General features: G+C 37.4%; 1 protein-coding gene across 2 annotated transcripts in view; it reads left to right on the forward strand.

The window, feature by feature from the left end:
- BEGAIN (brain enriched guanylate kinase associated) overlaps positions 1 to 14,293 on the forward strand; it is a 3,126,115-nt gene that overhangs the window by 920,592 nt on the left and 2,191,230 nt on the right. The gene's annotated exons all lie outside the window — the stretch shown is intronic.

Genomic DNA, 14,293 nt, shown 5'->3' on the forward strand with positions numbered 1-14,293 from the left:
TTAAAATTATACTGGTTATAAATGTTAATACCTTTAATCTTTGGATTATTTCTTATTAACGATGCTAAAACTTCTACAACAAGGGCAAATAAGATATGGGATATTGGGCAACCTTGCTTAGTACCTTTAGTTATGTGTATATATTTTGATGTGAAAGGACCCAGTTTGACATAAGCTAAGTTATCTTTGGTGATGGTTTTTATTATAGAGATGAAATATCATGGAAATGCTAATGCATTTAGTATTCAAAATATAGTCCCAGTTGACAGAATCAAAATCAAAGACCAGCAGGGCTTTTTAATTTTCTCTGTTTAGAAATTTGATAAGAGCTAGGATTCTTTTAATATTGTCATAAGTATGTCTTTTGTATATGAATCTAGTTTGGTCATTGTGTATCATTTCTGAAAGTGAAACTTTCATTCTGTCAGCAGGTATGGACATGAACATTTTATAGCTGTTATTTAAGAGAGAAATTGTTCTGTATGATTTACAAAGTTGTGAATCTTTGTTGAATTTAAAAATAGGAGTGATCAGGGAATATCTCCAGGAAGTTGAAATCATATTTTTAGATTGTACTTCAATCAAAGTTTTGTGAAGTAAAAATATAGTGGATGCAGGAAATAGTTTGCAGATTTCTATGATGATGCCATCTATACCAGGGGCTTTGTTAGGTTTAAAATATTTAATTTTATCTTTAATTTCATTTAGGGATATTTGCTTCTCAAGGCTTGTTCCAATATTCTCTGGAATTACATCTAAGTTAAGAGAAGATAACTCTTCATCAAGTGCATTACTGTTTAAGTTATTGGAATTATAATGCTTAGTATAATAAAACCAAAAAGCATCTAAAATATTACCTATGTCAGATACTGTCTTATTAATGTCTTCATGTAATAGTTTTATAATATTTGATTTGGAGTGAAGTTTGGCTCTTACTGATAAATTATGCATGTTTTTGGAGTGAAAGCATAAGAATTCAGTTTCATCCTTTCTACTGATAAATTTGTTGTATGTATTAAAATATCTAATTATAGATTATATCTAAATATTTTTTATTTAGTTCATCTATTTCATTCTTGTCATCTGACATTAAGTGTGCAGTTTTGGATTTAACAGTTTAAAGCTGTAACTATAAATTTTGCAATTCTGATTTCTGCTCCTTTATTTTATTTTTGTACCAAGCAACAGTTCAGCCATAGATATAAGCCTTTAAAGTGTCACAAACCATTATTATATTAGTTTCAGAGTTATTTAGAGTTATTATTTACTTCTAGAAAAAAAATAGTTCTGATAATAGCCAGGGTTTAAAGTCTTTGAGTTTGGTAATATAAGCAGGTATTCTAGTTATAGAAGTTAACTTGGGAAAGTTCAAATGTATAACTAACATGAGACAATCGTGATCAGATATAGGGCAAGGAATGATAAAAAAAGATGAAGAGTTTTAATTTCAAATCATTGGAGACTAGAGTTGTATCTATTCTTGTTTGGGTTTTGAACCTGTGATCAAAATGAGAAGTGATTTATTATGTTTAGAATTAAATGTATCATATAAGTTAAGAGATGAAAAAAATGTTAGTTATAAAATCAAGGTGGTGTTTTGCAATTGACACTCTTAGTCCTGGAAACCAATAAAGATTAGCTAATGTCCAAATTCTGTTGTTAAGATTTAAGATGATAATAGCTAATAATCCCTCAGGGTTTTCGTACTTATATAAAATTTGTGGATGTATAACATTATCCTTCCATAAAATCATGACACCCCTCATTTTAGACTTTTATAAAGAGTGAGCTAATATTGTGTAATTGTTCAGATTCCAAACATTTTCCTCAGTAGATTTAAAGTGAGTTTCCTGTAAAAAAAAAAAAACTTGTGATCTGTTTACATTTAAATATATTAATACATTTGACATTTTCCTTGGATTATTAAGACCATTTATATTTAGAGAAGTTAAAAATAAAGACATAAGCAATTATAGGGGTAATTTGAGTAATAATGAGTGATAACTAATTTTTTGATCACAAAACTCTTTCTACCATCTAGGAATACCTAAGCTTTTGCATGTGTATATAATAGATTTGAAACAACCTGACTACAACTGTAATATAAGATATTCCATATTCAGTCCTGGATGTGAAAAAAAAAACAACATAATAAATGCAGCAAAACATAGCATCATAGAAAATATTTTTCAAAAACAAACATGGAATTATTAAAATTCCCAGTCTGAGAGATAAGCTGGAATCAGTCAAACAGCTTTCCCTAACCTTTGTAGCCATACCCAATAACTCTAAGTTCCAAAAGTGAGACCTATATTACAAGGATATAATTAATCTGAACAGTTTTCACTACAGTAAATGGTCATCAATAAAGATATTGAAATCTCAAACTTTCAAAAGAAATTAAACATTGAAACAGTTAAAATTTAACCTCAACATTATTAACCATGTGATGATTAAGTAAGAATTATAAATCTCTTATAAAAGAATATGTGTAGATTAATTTGGGTGATTTCTATTGATTTTAATGGCTAAATATAGTGAAGAGGCATTCACAAAAAGAGCCATTTCTTACTATTATAACTATACATCTTTTCTTTCTAGGAAAATTTCCTATAATTCTAAGAAGCTATTATCAATGGAAGAAAGAAAAAACTATCAATTTAAAAGTAACAGTTAAGTGAGTATTAGAAGTAACTCAATGGCATGATATTAAAATGTCTGTATATACATTGCTAGGGTTGAAACCACAAGAAACAAAGTAGATATTATTACTTTACATGAAAATAACCTTTGTGAGGCATGCTTTGTTCTAATAAGAAGAGGTCATAAATCTTTGAGTGAAATACCTTATATAAACAATATAACCAATCTTGTTATAGTAATTATCTTAATGCTAATGAAGACTCTTGTTTTTATATTTAAACTAAAATACAGAAAACACTTAAAGGAAGAGACTTTTTTTAATCAGGTCAGGTATATTATTGGAGATCCTAGGAAACAGTTCTTGGTAATACCATATAAACATTTATGCACATATAGAAACACATATACGCAATTACCTATATGCATTTGCACATAGTCGGAAGGCACACACATACTTACACTCACATATATATGAATACGTACACACAAATATATATACACAGATACATATACATATATATATATATATACATAAACATTCACATACATGCACACAGATATCTGCATACGTATATCTGCATATCCATTTATCTTTCTATTTATCTATCTAAAAACAAGCAAGTGAAAAATTAATATAATCAACAAGATAAACTTTATTAAAAGAGAAAATCTAAAAAAAGTCCCTATCAGATAATTGCCACAAAAATGTGTGATTGCATTTTGAAAATGCTTAAAATTAGGAAATAATAACATAAGTAGTGTAAATACATTTCTGCCAGCATCAAAAACATTTATAATGTCTTCAGATTAACATTTTACTGTTACAATGCAGTGCAATGGGTCTTTATAAACAATAGTTACTTATCTGTGCAATCTATGCTTCTTGTTTTTATCATTAATTAATTAGATATGACAAGTTAAGCAGATGAAAGTTATTTAAACAATAAAGCTTTTTAAAACTTTTAAATTAAAAGAAGAAACTAGCATTGTTAAACAGTACAATTCTGGATATTTTCAGCTGTTAACATAATATTTAATGCAAGAAGTGGGTCTCTAATATAGTTTTCCTCATTTCCTGTGAGTTACAGCAAAAGGAAACGGCCTGGGAGCTTCTCAGATTACTGTAAAGAATCTGTGTGGTTTAAATGGCTCATGAAGCTTTTCAAGGTAAGAAAAGCTTCACTTCAAACTGAAAAGAAGGTTATTTTAAGAAAAATAAAATCAAAAATGGCACAGTGAAGCCTCATGGCTATTTCCAAAGTATTTTCTGTTAAACATACACTTCAAACATTGATGTAGTAATACCCAGGTTGTTTTGAATTAAAATAAGTTAAATATGCAATTGTTTGAGTACTTTTTAGCATTTATATTACATTGTACATGTAAATTAGTAAATAAGCATATATTTAACAGTTTAAAATAAAGTAGTTTGATATGCTGACAGAAAGAAACCCCACCACCACCACCACCCTTTTATGGCTTTCAGGTGTATTAAGTTCATTCATTAAGGAATAAAAGCAAAATTGTTTACCTGTAGTTAGGAAGGAGATTTTTTTACCATATTCATTCAAATTTTCTCTGTAGAACATCATGAGTTAGCATTTTGCAGTTTAAAGGTGGTTAATGCTTTAGTTATATGGTCCAGTTCAAATATAATTACAATGTGTCCAAATTGAGTCCTTTTGCTGATAAAAGGAAAAAAAAATGTTAAAGAAATTAGTTATTTATCAGTAGAGACTTTGAGAGATTTAATTGGTGTAGCAGTTAAAGTTTCAGTCTTTTGTTTTTTCTTTTTAACATCTGTCCATGAGCTTTTTTGAAGTTCTCTTTAGAGAAGAGAAAGAGCAGTCCATGCCTTCAGGAATAGTAATTAAATTGTTATTTTTTTATAAAGGCAGATGCTTCATCTAAATTGCTGAAAGTCTTTAATCCATTAGGGAGATATATTTTAATTCTTGCAGGGTACATTATTTGAACCTTGAAGTTATTTTTGTTTTAAAGGTTTAGCAAGTGACCTGCATATTTTCCTCAGATCTAAAACATTAGCAGAATAGTCATTCCCCTGGATTTAATAAACTCCATGTAGGCACCATATAGAGCCTATATGGAATGTATCTGTATGCATGGTTCTCTCTTAGCAGATCACCATGCATATTAATGATGGCGTGCTGCCGAGGGACAGCATAGGAAAAGGGATATTGAATCAGTGTAGGGAGATGTGTAGAGGCTACCCGTGGTTGTGAATGCCTGGTCAGATGTTATGTACAGGGTGCAGCTACCTGTAATGTACCCTGCCATCGCTTGAAATTATGTTAATTTTGTAAATGTGTAAAATATAATTTATATGATTTTTTTAAATTATTTTTTTGCATGCTTGTGTGGTGCGGAGTGCAGTAATGCCAAGCCATGCTTACATATAGACAGCTGACACCTGCTACACATGTAAAAATAGAATCCGGAAGTAATCAATTATCATAATTAATTATTTTATTTTTCCGTTGTAATTTTTTTTGTAGCCATTTGGAAGGCACAGTGAGGAGTGCAGCAGAGTCGAGCACTGCTTATACATGCATCTGCCAGCTGCCAGATATCTAAAAACAGAAACCAGATGTAATTCATTATTTATTTATAGGTTTGTTTATGTGTGTTTGCACAGTGTAGCATGGTGCTCAGCAATGCCAACAGGTAGCCTAGTACTATATGTGAAGGTAAACTAACTTATAATATCCAAGTAGCTAAATGGGTAGAGTTATGGCCTTAGGACTAAGTCCATAGTAGGGAGAACATGTTTGTAATTTAATGTACAATTTCTGTTTAATTTAATAACAAAATTGTGAAATACGGCACTGCTGTACTCTGCTAAGCTTTCCTCAGCCATGCTAAGCACTGCATACACATGCTAATGGCTACAAATGTTTGTGTGGTGCTACGCTTCTCTAAAACCACAGTTGTGCAAGTTTGCATGCTAATCAGCTCTGCTTAGCTGATTTCCGTGCTGCTAAGTGATGCAGCACTTTTTTGAATGTTGCTTAATGATGTGTAAGGGTGGGAAAACAGACTATATTAAGTACAATTGGCAGGAATTGTGCACCATTCATTGGAGTTCAATTGACTGTTGATATGGCAGGCGGAGCTGGTGAAGGTGCATGCTTTCGGCTGTAGAAGTAGGGTATTCAGTAGTGCAGGGTCATGGTTGGGCTCCTGGTAAAAAAACATGAACCTACACTACTGCAGGGTGGTTTCCAGGGCTCGGAGAGTAAGGCGGAGGCCTGGGACCATTTGGCCAGGGAAATCACCAGTGTTACTGGTATCCCCTGCACAAGTGAGCAGTATCATCACCATTATGACACCCTGAAGAGGAGAAAGAGGGGAACCCTGAACACCTGGGTCCAAGAAGCTAGTGCAGGGAATGCCCCACAATTATGTAAGTAATTTTTCCTCTGTTTTACCAATATGCAAGCTGAATGTCTGCAAAATTGGTATGCATAATGGTGTGCTTCTCTTCCAACAGTTACAGCTGAGAGGGCTCACAATGTCGATTCCCATGCCAGGCCCCTGGCCAGGTTGTGCCATGAGTGTGGTAAGTATGGATGTATTGTGCTAACTGTAGTGCAATAGGCATGAAGGTCTAAAGCATTTACTGCAATAAAGTATACACAAGAAAAACTGTAGTACAATAAATGGACACATACAACTGTAGTGCAATAAATGGGCAATTAGAGCTGTAGTGCACTAAATGAACTATAACAACTGTAGTGCAATAAACAATAAACAATACCAATAACAGTAAGCAAAATGGTGTACAGCAGGATTGTTTTATCATAACCATTGCAGTAGAGCTGTATGCATTGATTCTCTATGGTTAGGTTGCTGCAGTCAAGTGTAATGCTGTAATAGCTGTAGAATGCAAAACTAATGGCCTCCAAACGGTACTGCTTAATGCATAGTACTGTCCTAGGCTGTCTCCAGGTCAATATTGGTCACATAATGGCCTATATTCCTCCTACATCAGGTAATAAAGGTATGTGGATGAGGTAGCCTCCTTCATGGGCAGATATTGTGTGTGGACTTCACAGATATTTCAAAGTAATACTAATAAAAAGTGTTGATCAGCATTGTTGATTCTAAAATAAAGCTGTATTAATATATGCAGTATGGTTGTATTCAATGTATGTGTGTGTTCTACAGTCACTGCAGTCAATTATAACACTGCAATAGTTCTAGTATGCAAGAAGAGTCTCCTGTAACTTGTATTGCTCAGCTCATAGTATGGTTCCATTTTATATCTAGGACAGTATCAGTCAATCATTAGTCAGCACTGACTCAGTAGCTCAGTCTGTTAAATTATTTCCACACACAGTCCTGGGTTCAAATCCAATGGCGTATAGTACTAAATTTCCAGTATCAGTCACATAATGCTCACATTTTCTCTCTCTCCAGGAACAAAAGGCATATGGGTGAGGTAGCCCATATTATGAACAGATATTGTGTTTAGATTTCACAGAATTTTAAAATCAGTAGCAATAAAGTGTTCAGTAGCATTTTTGATTCATAAATAAATCTATTTATTTGCAGTATGGCTCCATTCCTTGCATACCTGTACTAAGTTGCTGCAGTCAATTATTATATTATTTGCAGATGTCCCCTGCAGTCACAGCTATTGGGTTCTACCCCCATGCCTATCAACTAAGCCATGATGGCTGTCTACTTTATGTACTGTGCACACGCATGCCTCTCAAGTGTCATGATTTCTTGCAATATAATTAAAACAGCCTAATCTGTCTGTTACATCATTACTAGAAAAAGACTACCTGGAATCAATGTATTAACAAATCCGCTTACTGAACATCTTGGTAGTTACATAAATCCACATTATGTGAAACTGTTCTCTGTAGTTGTTTACCTGCATTTGTCATTGCTTGGCCCATACTGACCCATGCTAGCAGCTGGAGAGGTATGTATGTGCTACATCAGCTATAGGAGAATTGTAGTCACTGTACAAAAACTGACATGACATACCTGTAAATTATTTATTATCAGTGTTTTCACGAATATAATCTGCAATGCCACTAATGGAATGTTTTTCTCTCTCTACCCACCCCTTATCTTCATTTACTTATTGTTGTTATTTATTATTATGATTTAATATTAACATGTGTTGTTTAACTATATTTTTGCATTCAAAATTTGATGTAATATGTGTTGTTATGATTCACTATTAACATACTTTGTTAAACTAACTATTTTGTTGCCTGTATGGCTTACTTCTTACTGGCATGTTGTTACCATACTCACTGTTAGGTTCTTTACTGTTGTGTTATGCATGCTATATATTAATATGTATTTGTATGAATTAAAATGATGTTCCATTCTGTTAATACTAACAATGACTTGGTTATTACTAACCTTAACCTATTGCTATACCTCTATCACCACAGCACATCAAGGAAGGCCAGTTCTGGCTGATCCCACTATCTCACCCCAACCAGCTGTAGACTGGGACCAGCACATGTGAGACCCAGACTAGCGGTGCCCCCTCTGCTTCCTCTACACTACCTGTGGTGTCATGTATTACCACCCCATGAGATGGGGCCCAGCCTCCCTCTGGGAGCAGTGATGCAAGGGGTGTTGTCACACAGGATGAGTGGCCAGTCTTGGTGCATAGGATAGTCTACCATGGGTTGACTACCACCTGTGCTGGATTGACGGCATGCTGGCTGACCTTGTGGGGTAGTCTTGCCCCTATGCCCAGCCTCCAGCACTGCCACCCTTGGGACAGTGAAGGAGCATTGCCAACAGTACCATGGGTGGGGAGGTGAGTCACGCTGCTGCCATCTGGAGGCACATGGTGTTCACCACTGTCATGTGTCATACACCACCCCTGTCTGCTGTCTTGTCTGTCTTGTCTGTCTGCAAATACATCCTCACCTACCTAACTTACTTACCCCACACATACCTATTTCCCTTCCCCAACATTCCACTCACACCATAAAAAATGGGCACCTGTCCCAAAAACAATATCGCCCAATACATAGCTCTCCATTTTACCCACGTATCCACTGGACACAAGTAATCTGGTCCAACTGGCTTGACAATGCAGTTATATTCTGTCAAAGTGCACAGATGTTGCTGTACAAGAAATGGATAGCTGTGGCTCTTTCCTAGACCCTTCCTGCACATCCCTTCCTGCCTTTCACTATGTTTTCCTCTGCTTGCACCAGATTTTACCACTTTAATATCTCCTCATTTTTCTTTTCTTTATGTTTTTTAGCAAGATGCTGTGTGGCATGCCACATTTCGCAACTTTGCTAAGCTCAGATAAATAGATCTATATTGATTATATGTGCCCTTAAAATTGTATTACAAAAATAAACACCTGTTTCAAGTTTTGGACCCAAGACCATTGCATCTCTAAACCAGTGCATTAACCTGCCATGCCACGCAATTCTTACTTAAAATAGGTACTTAAATAAAAACAGTAATTGCCAGTTACAGCATTAAGCAAGTTTCAGTGTAGCTGTGCGGTGCACTGCTACTCTCAAACTTTTATAAAACATAATGAAAAACATGGGAATGTTCCTGGGACTCTGTTGCAATAGTACACCGCTACAAAGACATAATAATGGATGAAAGTGAGGCCTCTGCAAACAGGTACATGTTCCCTTTTATCAGCAACATGTAGAAAGACACCTGTTAAGGCATTAATGACAAAATGCACGTGCAACTGGGAGCCTGGTGCAGAAATGCATCCATATAAAGCCTTGCACATACTGATGATTTAGAACATGATTGTCACAGCCTGTATGTGTGCACATATGTCTTCCAAATACACCAGCTGTAGCAGTGATTCAGTAGCTCAGTCTATTAAATGCTTCATAAACAGTACATTTTTGCCACACACAGTCCTGGGTTCAAATACAATGGTGTGTAGCACTGAATTTTCAGAAGTGTGAAGCCAGCAATTAATGATTGAGTCATGCACACTTTATCCACGCAATGCATGTAAAATGAATTGACTGGTTTTAACTGATGGAAGTCACAGGTCTATAGGTAGGAACACACTTCATGTATCCCTATAGTAAATGTATGTGTGCATAAATTGTCACATCATGCAGTAATATGCATTCACAAAAAATGTCAACTCAGGTACTGCAAATGAGGACCACTAATATCAGAGTGCACCACACAATCCTTTCAGAGTCATAGAGTTCCAGTGCAGATTACCACAGCTGAACACACATTTGAAGTCCCTGTTTGTAGCAAGGACTGCCCTCATGCACACTGCAAATTACTACCAGACTGTAATACATGGCCGGGCAGATGACCAAATGGTGGACATATTCACACACACACACACACACACACACACACACACACATATAGAAAAATATATATATAGATGGATAGATATAGATAAATATACATATATATATATATATATATATATATATATATATATATATATATATATATATATAGATGCATACCCCATCTTGCTCAAGGACAAACCAAACATGTTGCTTAATACTCTGTTATTGATGCTGTTGCCTAACACACTTACCTTAAACACATGCCTTCATCGGAGTGTAGAGGGTACTCTCACTCTGAGCCTAACTACAATAAGTTTGACACAGCTGATGCAGTTACTCCTACAGATTGTTGTCTTCACACTTTCTGCCTTTGTCTATTACTTGCAGAAGTAGCTGCAGCCTGTAACACACCCATCTCTATGTAAAGATGTCTGCTGCAGATCTACCCTCTGTGACGATGTAGTCTCCTCACCCCAGTAATGTCAAGTGCAACATATCAGAAAGGGGCCCTAATTACATGAAGGCCTTATATGTTGTACAGTGCTTGCATGTCATTGGCTGATGATAGTGCATATCAGCTGTGTTGGCTGTATTTAGCATTTCAGAACCACATATTGGTTTAGAGGTAATCACCTGCTATTAGGAATCATGTTTAAAAGGCAAGCAGCTGGCTATGACAAAACATTCTGTATGAGATCTTAATCACACAGAGGAAGCCATTGTGGCAAGTATGATGTCACCACATATCAACAGAAGAGTACTGCACTCCATCAGTTATGTAAATGTTTTTGTGTACAACAGGTTGTAGATAGGTGAATAGACTTACAGGGGAATAGTGATTACAGCATTAAGCCCGCCTTAGACCTGTGATAATGACATGTTAATGACCTCCTACTCTCTTACACTTACACAGGACATTCAAAACATCAAGGGTTCATTGTAATATCAAGGGTGTATTGTCTTTCATCATTGTGGCCCACTGGTCTTGTTGGACTGTCCCTTTATAATGGTTATAATAGCACACTGCTATTAGTGTGGAATTGTTTATATGACATGTTATTGAGGGGTTGCCTATAGGGGACACAGACACACCACAGTAGACCTGAGTGTTGGGTGTATGACAATACAGCACTAGCTGTCATGGCACACATGGGAATATCTGACTATTGCTACTATCTCAGTTGTATCCACACATCCACATTTGCACAATGTGGGGTATGATATGTGTGAACAAGCAAAGGTTAGTGCCAGCTATTTTGGTCTTGCTATATCTATACATAGTGTACGCCCATATATTTGATCCTGTAATGTGTCCCTCTTTTGTTGTCTTTCAGGAATTATGTACCTTAGGCACCATGCACCCTTCTCAGATGCGGAGAATGAAATTCTACTGTGAGCACTAATGCAACATCATCACATCCTACTATCCAGGGGAAGACAAAGCAGAGAGCAGTGGGATGCATTTTGAGCAGATCTTGTCCATGATGTGAATGGCATGGGCCAGCAGGGCAGCAGCAGGTTCAACACTGGGCAACCAACATGATAAATGCTGTATGATGAAGGGCAGCAGATTTAGACAGGGATTGATTGTGCTGTCACCAGTGGAGGGCCTACAGTGGAATACCCGGTCTTGGCCGCTGAGGAATTTCTGACATACCTAGGCAAACACAACAGCTCTCAGACATCCATTACACCATACATCATGGAGGTGAGTGCCACATTTTCCACAGCTGAGGAGCGTGCAGGTAAGCTTACTGTGATCAGCATTGAAATCCTGTAGCGGTCAGTGTGTCAGGCTTTAGATACTTTTATGTGGGTGTCAGGTATTTGTTCTATGTGGGCAGGTTTAACCTCAGTTATACACTCATTCTCAAATTGTGACCAATGCAACAAGTAACACAGTAGCTACTGTAAATGTGAGATATATGGATGTATTACCTTGTTGTGCTGCAACATGCAGTGGTACTGACATTACCCCACCCTCAACTTTTCACAGGTCCATCAGGGATTGCCCAAGGCATGGTCCTGCTCCTGGTAAGCGCTACACTTGTTTTTTTAAGGAACAATTATATTCTAGTATAGTGAAGGGCCATAATAATGCCTCGTGTAAACATAACTGTGTGTGTAAACAGCATAGGATGTTTTTAAATTCCAGTCTGGAACAGGTACCTAAGGTTTCTTGAAGGAGTAGTAACAGGAGTCAATTCAACAAACAGATACACTTTAGCAGTCACAGTTAAGAGCAGATAAGGTACCTGGTTTCAATGAGGCAAGGAATCTAAAATGCATTTTAAAAGACAACCGGTTGACGGTAAATAAATTAGGCATTCAAATGTGTATTTCCATATACATATTTGTTAAAAGAGTTGTACTGGGTTTTTATGTGTTGTTTTTTCAACCACAGTGTCATACTGATTAATAAAAAGGTAAATATTACTGGCCATGTTTTACTTGGTTTACTTCAAGGTCTTGAGTTGAATTTGTATGTTGTTCCTAGGAAGTGTTTTGCGTAGAAAACCGTAGATGAAAATTTACCGCTAATCCAGTTGTGGGTCTTCATTGTTATGAGGCTTGGAGCTTTTCATACACAATAGTGCAGGTATTAATGTACTGCTTTTTTCTTTCTTATTGCAGTTGACCATGGGGGTTGGTGTCTGTCCCCTACACAACCTGATGTCAGTGTTTCTTCAGACTCTGATGATGATGGTGGTGGACATAGTGATGTGCAGGTGGGGGTGTTGGAGGCTGAAACTGTCCCATTGGTAGACATCCATCTTTTGCCTCTATTGTCACTGCACACAGTCTGTATGCCCACACATACTCCATCTCTGGAGGCCACAGATATTGGACAGTCAGAGGGTGGGGACATTGAACAGGAATGTGTGGCAACCATGGATCCAGTGAGTGTAGACACTGGCCATAGCCAGAGAGCTGTTGAAATTCCACACAGATGAATTGACAGGGGTGCTTGTAGGAGGCCTGCTATCTGTCCACCACCTGTTGCAGGTGTCACATCACAGGTCACTCTGCGCATGGTTTGGGCTGTCATGGAGGCACAGACATGTTCTGAGTGGAACACCAATTGTAAGCTTAGGGTTATGGATGCAGCATGGTCTGACATCCATGACTTCCTCCACTGTATGGGGGACACCTTGGATCAGTTCACTGATGCAGTTGACAGATGGTGGGCTTAGACAGTGTCTGTCTAGGACCATGTATTGTCTGTGCTGGAACATGTGGTTGGAGTTCAGCGTCTGACCCATGGATGTAGGTCAGCAACCCCCTCTGCTGGGAGTCCACATTGCCATGCACATTCACACTGCTATAGTATCAGTACAAATAATGCTACAGAGGAGAGTGTGCTGTCCACACTATGGTATTGCAGGCCATGGGCTCGTGGTCCTGGGTGGTCCAGTGGGGGACATGGTCCCAGCAGACAGCATAACCATCAGGTACTAGCACCGCTTCTGACTTTGGGCATGGTGGTGCCAGTGCAACTCCTGGCAGAGCCAGCTGTCATGCTCAGGGCCGGAGATGGTGAACCGTCAGCTCTAGTATGTACAGTCCAAAGCTGTCCAACATACACATGTGTAGGGCTAGCACTGAGCTTGACTGTGTACAGGCAGACACTCATACATCACTGTCAAATGCAAATCACCTGCAGATATACAAGGCACCTCTCCATGGTCCATCCTACATGCTACCCTCCTGACTCACACATATGCTGTCTACCATTTAGGCCAGCCCTATGCCTCCTGCACCACCACACAACACCCTGTGCATGTGATGATACCTGTGCCACATCCCTGTCATCCTCACCATCGATGCAGGGAAATGAAGCTATTTGTCTGATGCACAGGGTGACTATATTAGTTAACTTGTACTTGTGTAATGCAGTGTTGGTTTACCATGCCACTTGTAGTGGTTACTGACATATCCTGTATGCTGGCATTTTTCATAAGTATACCACATACATTTGTGTACCTTATGTTGTATGATGTACTGGCTGTATAGTATAATAGATGGATGACTCACTGCTAAGACATTAACCTAATATGTGACATTAGTACTACATGCCTGTTGGAGAGATTTGTCTAGTAGACTAAAACACAGCCTTAGAACAGAACCCTGCCTAATGGCACACTGAGCACCTCAGTGTACCTCAGCACATGTCATCTGTCTGTTTGGCTGGGTGATGCCATCTCAATACAGGGCATCTGCCTGTGTCCCTCTTGAACTGGGGCAATATGTGCTGTTCCTGTAACTATGGGTATGATGATGTCTATGATTGTGAGAATGTATGGCCATTGTTCTAGTTCAGTTCAAACATCCAGTGGTTC

Source organism: Protopterus annectens, chromosome 6.part0, assembly GCF_019279795.1.
Source record: "Protopterus annectens isolate FY-2018-M chromosome 6.part0, PAN1.0, whole genome shotgun sequence".
Taxonomy (NCBI): domain Eukaryota; kingdom Metazoa; phylum Chordata; order Ceratodontiformes; family Protopteridae; genus Protopterus; species Protopterus annectens.